Source organism: Felis catus, chromosome E2 (genome assembly GCF_018350175.1).
Source record: "Felis catus isolate Fca126 chromosome E2, F.catus_Fca126_mat1.0, whole genome shotgun sequence".
NCBI classification, from domain to species: domain Eukaryota; kingdom Metazoa; phylum Chordata; class Mammalia; order Carnivora; family Felidae; genus Felis; species Felis catus.
The window spans coordinates 29,011,889-29,017,888 of record NC_058382.1 but is presented as its reverse complement, the minus strand read 5'-3'; positions in this window follow the sequence as shown (position 1 = coordinate 29,017,888).

Sequence of the window (6,000 nt, the reverse complement as noted above, 5' to 3'; positions counted from 1 at the left end):
CCGCTAGCCCAGTGCTCTTTCTAATGAACCGGCTCTTTCCGGGAGGTGTCCTTGCCCTCTGGCAAAGAGGCTCTCCCACCTCTGAGTTTGGAAGGTTCAATTCAGACCCAGCCACAGCACAGGCTAAAACAGGTTAGTTTTCCCCAGATCTACATGGAGTTATACACAGAGAGCGATCTCTAATGAACCACTTACCCTTAGCCTCCCTTCCTCTCCTCCCTCCCACCTTCTCTCGTTCCCTCCTTCATCAGATGGTCATTAAAGCTTATTAAACTACGAAGCACCTCTAAGTGCCAGGCAGTTTGGTGAGCCCCAGGATTGCCCTCTGGTGCTCACAGAGGAGTGTGGAAGCCCACGAGTGCAGTGAGGTGCTCTGGGAGCCGGCACGCAGGACAGCAGAGTCTGGCCGCAGTGGGAGGGGAGCTCGGAGAGGCCTTCCCAGGCGCCGGGAATGTGCCTGCTGCTGGGTTCATTCATTTACTCATTCATTCTGTCAGTCGGTCGGTCAGTCGGACAACATTCAGCGAACGCCTGCTCTGTGCTGGGCACTTGTTCTGGGTTCTGGGACACATCAGTGGCCAAAAGCAGAATGCATCTCTGCCTTCAGGTTGCTTGCACTCAGCCACTTTTCTAAAAGCTGTTGGACTACCCAAGTGGTATATTACCACGCCCTCACCACACCAACTGCCATAGAGATATTTGCACCCCGCATTACTAGGGCACAGAGAAAAGCAACAACCAGTGAGAGAGGGAGGCCAAACTGCCATTGGCTACGCCCTGAGTGACTGCATTTCCTGGGGCCTCTGCTTCCGGAAGCCCAGAGGACAGGAGAGCCCTCCCGCTAAAGAAGTCCTACAGGTGTTGGGGCGCCTGGGTGGCTCAGTCGGTTGAGCGCCTGACTTCAGCTCAGGTCATGATCTCGCGGTCTGTGAGTTCGAGCCCCGCGTCGGGCTCTGTGCTGACGGCTCAGAGCCCGGAGCCTGTTTGGAGCCTGTTTCGGATTCTGTGTCTCCCTCTCTCTCTGCCCCTCCCCACTCTCACTCGGTGTCTCTCTCTCAAAAATAAATAAACATTAAAAAAAAAAACTTAAGACGAAGCAAAGACCAAACGAAATCCAAAACTGTATTCGTTAGGAAAGTGTGCAAGACAGAGGAATTTTATGGGGTAAAAGAAGAACACGTAGATGTTCGCACGAAGTAAATGATACACGTAAAGTATTACGAAGCATCCCGGGGAAGAGAAAGAGGGAACACGAGAAAAGATTTATGATTGTCAAAAATTAATGACATCAGTTCTATTGATACGATAGTGTTTGTATTTCTTTGCCACACATATTTTTAAAAATATTTGTACAATACTAGTATATCATAATAAATATTTATGCTTGGTTGCTTTAAGAAAGAACCTTTCCGGGGCGCCTGGGTGGCGCAGTTGGTTAAGCGTCCGACTTTGGCTCAGGTCACGATCTCGCAGTCCATGAGTTCGGGCCCCGCATCGGGCTCTGGGCTAATAGCTCAGAGCCTGGAGCCTGTTTCCGACTCTGTGTCTCCCTCTCTCTCTGCCCCTCCCCCGTTCATGCTCTGTCTCTCTCTGTCTCAAAAATAAATAAACGTTAACAAAAAAAAAATTTTTTTTTTTAAAAGAAAGAACCTTTCCTCCCTTAAAAAAAAAATCCAGGGGCGCCTGGGTGGCGCAGTCGGTTAAGCGTCCGACTTCAGCCAGGTCACGATCTCGCGGTCCGGGAGTTCGAGCCCCGCATCAGGCTCTGGGCTGATGGCTCAGAGCCTGGAGCCTGTTTCCGATTCTGTGTCTCCCTCTCTCTCTGCCCCTCCCCCGTTCATGCTCTGTCTCTCTCTGTCCCAAAAATAAATAAAAACGTTGAGAAAAAAAAATTAAAAAAAAAAAAATCCAAACGGTAGGGACGCCTGGTTGGCTCAGTCAGTAGACCATGCGACTCAACCTCGGGGTTGTGAGTTTGAGCCCCACATCGGGTGTAGAGATTATTACTCAAAAATGAAATCTTAAAAAAATAATAAAATCTCTGAAATCAATAAATCTAAATGGTAGAATAATTTTCAGTGTGTCGATTGCTCAGTTAAGTGAACCTTTATAAAGCCAGCAAGTTCAGATTTCAGGGTTTCCTTCGTTCAGACACTACAGTTCACTCCAAAGAAGATTAACACAGGCAGAGCCTATGACAAACTTTTACTCTGACTTTTTCCCCGGGGCTTCCTAATCCCAGAGAAAAATGATGGTATGATCAGGTATTTTCTCTGTAGAAGGTTTATTACGATATATATGGCACTGGCTTAAATCAGTGCTCCTCAAACTGTCCCACGTATTCAGAGGGCTCGTTATGGTGTTGAACTGCACATTCAGATTCAGTGCATCTGAGGAAGGGCCTGAGAATGTGCATTTCTGAAAAGCTCTTCGGTGATGCTGATGTCGCTGGTTCATGGCCCACACTTTGGTACAAGGCTCGGAATTAGTTCCTCACGACCTCTGTCAGAATCGGTCCCACAATTGTTGAATAAAGTGAATACTTGAGAACCGCAGTTCTCAAAATGTCCAGTGCATCTAAATCACCGTGAAAACTTGCTGTGGGGACGCCTGGGTGGCTCAGTCGGTTGAGTGTCTGACTTCGGCTCGGGTCACGATCTCACAGTTCATGAGTTCAAGCCCCACACCGGGCTCTGTGCTGTCAGAGCAGAGCCTGCTTCGGATCTTCCGTCCGCCTCTTTCTGCCCCTCCCCTGCATGTGCACACATGCTCTCTCTCTCTCGCTCTGTCTCTCTCTCTCTCAAAAATAAACACTAAAAAAACTTGTTTTGAGTTGCGGATTCCAGGACTCCGGCCCCAAAGATTCTGATTCATTGCCTCCACCCCTCAGTGCACCTACACCTGAGCCTGGCTGTATAATCCAATACCAAGGCTGTGCAGTCAGGGTCCTGCCAACTTTCCAACCCAGGCTCCACCCGCTCCCCTCCTTGCTTGCGAAGCTCCAAGCTCAGTGGCCTTTCCTCTCTTCCTGGAATGTTCCATGCTTGTTCCATGTGTTTGGACATAAAAGTTCACGCTTAAAAAACTGCCCCTAGATCTTCCCATCTTCCCCATGACTCTCTTCTCTTGTCCTGCACTTCTCAGCTCAAATGTCACCTCCTCCGTGACGGCGTCCCTGATTGCCCTAAAGTAGGGCGGTCTAAAGTAGCCTGAAGGCGTGCTCTGCCCCATGTTCTTTTGCTTAAACACATCAACGGGTTGTAATGCCCTCACAGCTCCTATTACTATCGGTAAGGATCTTGTCCACGTATCTGTGTTTCGGTTTAGTGTCCGTCTGCCATGAAGCCAGGGACCTGCACCTACCTTGTTTCCCCCTGGATTCCCAGCACCTAGCCCAGTACCCGGGTACTGAATGAATGAATGAGTGAATAGATGAACCAGGTTGAGACACCCAGGCTGAGAAGCAAGGTATAAAGCAAAAATAACGATGCCACGAATTCTGGTCTTAGAGGCTTAGGACTACAGAGTCAAGCGGATGTGAGGGTTTAATGAGTAGAAGATCAGATAAGCAGAAAAGGAGTCACTACGCTCGCTTCAGGGTGTGGAAGAAAATGAAATTAAGAATACAGGATGGCAGTGTGTTTGCAGCTTTTTGTTCCCGTGCCTTTATAACACCAGATCCTTTGTCCTTCTTCTGGGTCTGCTTTAAAATGATAAAAATAGATGCTCATGGCCGGCAACTTGGGAAAACAGAAAACTTTAAAGAAAAAAATATATATATACCCACAAACAACAATGGTTTTCATTTTGTGCTTTTCCTTTTAGAATATTTTCGGTATTTTCAAATACATACATCTGACGGTATGTGGATACGGCCACAGACTCTTATATTAGTTATCATTATAGCCTAATATGCTTCACGCTTAGGAAGTGCCTTCAAAAAGATACTGTTAATGGTTGTTTAATATTCCATTAAACGGATGGAAACCCCTAATTCAGGCTCTTTGTTTCTTTATTTTGTTGTCCAGAGAAGCGCAATAACTTTGTGCCATCTGTCTCTTAAGTGGGCCAGAAATGTCTGATAAATGGCTTTTTCTTTGATGGGAGTAATAATTCTCAAGTGGGGACGATTTTGCCCCCGGGGGGCAATCCACCAGGTCGGGAGGCAGTTTTTGTTTGTCACAGCTAGGGGAACGGAGGAGGGCTAATAACATCGAGTGGGTAGAGGCCAGGGTGACTGCTGAACATTCTACAGCACCCAGGACGGTCCCCTACAACAAAGAATTGTCCAGCCAGAATGTCAATAGCGGTGAGGTTGAGACACTTGCTATCCGGAGCCGTGTCAGGGTTAATATTCAACCACCACTTAAAATTGGAATTAGCATTCTACCACTAAAGCACAGGACTTTGCCCTGGAACTCTGCTTTAGAATAATTAAAACTGCACTTACTAGAATCTGGAATAACTGAGCATTTACTTTCACAGTTTTTATTTTATTAGAAATGCTTAAATGACCACAAAGGACCGGGAGACGAGAGCTTCTATTTTAAAAATTCAGTCCCAAGGATGAACTTCTCGCTCCTGGTGCTGGTCGTCCTCTGGACCCATGCTCCCGTGTAGACACTGAGGCCCCGGGAGTGAACAATCCCGGGCTGTTAGACGGGCTCAGGAGAAAACATTGTCTAATGCAGAGACGTGATACGGCTGATACAGAAATAGAGTTTCCAAATTCCAAAGGGGGATTTGAGGAGCACTTAGTTAAATGCAGATACTGGGATCCTCTCCTCTGCTCCTTCCCTTGAATCGTGGTTTTTACTTCTTGACAGCTTTTGTAATATGTGAACTCATCGAGGACTTCCACATCTAATAAGCGCAACCACCGAAACCGCCCCCACTTCCCTTGTGTTGAGAAATGTGTGCATCCTTTCATCCCCGTTGCGATCTTTGGGACTTTACCCGCCCTTCGCAGAGACAATCGGTGTAGAGGCAGTGTGTTATGATGGATCCCCACGGATGATCCAAATACCACCGGTTCAGTGCAGAACAAAGGGAACGTTTGCCGTTCCTTTTCTCCTGCCCGCGTTGTCTCTGGGGTTGGTTGTGAATGGAAGAGAGGCCTGACCTGGAAGTGTTTGGAACTGTGTTCCGGATATTCGAAAGATGACACAGCAAGCCTTCCCACGCAGGTGCTCGGGGAGACATCTACAACAGCCGAGTCAGGAATCACTTTCTGAGCCGTAGCCATGGAAATGCGATCTTTAGTTAACAGGGACTCAGAATCTGGAGTGGGCGAGCCGGGACCAAGGTCAGTGATTCGCGCCTTGAGATCGATGAGTGCCCCTGACCTGGATCATTTCTGTGTGGCCATTTGTTGGCAGCTTTGCCTTCTGCAGTATTTCCTGTGGCTCACCCAGAGAGCCTCAGACCTGCGGCGGGGGGTGAGCGGAGCTTCACGTGCGGTCAGACCATGTTCCGAGAGGACATCCTCGCTTCTGCTCATCGCCTCCGCGCAGGGTTGGCTGAATCCAAGAATCAGCTCCAGGCTCTGAATCGGCGGCATTAGCTCACCGACAGACTGTATCATTTTAGGAGGCCTGGGAGAAAAGGCAGGGGTGGGGGAGGACCGGGCCTCGAAACCGGAAGAGATAATGTTGGCTTTAAAATAAGTACAGGAATAAAAGAGATGGGTGGGCAGTCAGTTCTTGGGTCTCTCCCTCTTCCAGGTGACGTACAGCCTTTCATTTTTCTGCTCTCGGTCGGCAACCTTTGGTTTCCGCATACTCCTTTTCTTTGTAATTTGCCATTAAAGTATCGCTTCAGCTGTTGAAAATATTGTACCAGCCGATGCTTCAAGACTCACAAGGCTGAAGGGAGGCACCCCTCCCCTAGCAGGAGATATGCCTCTGCAGACAGAAATGACACTCAGACACGCAGGTGGCCACACAGAATGCACATTCGCACACGCACGCGGTGAAGACGGCTGTACACGCAGGCCACGTG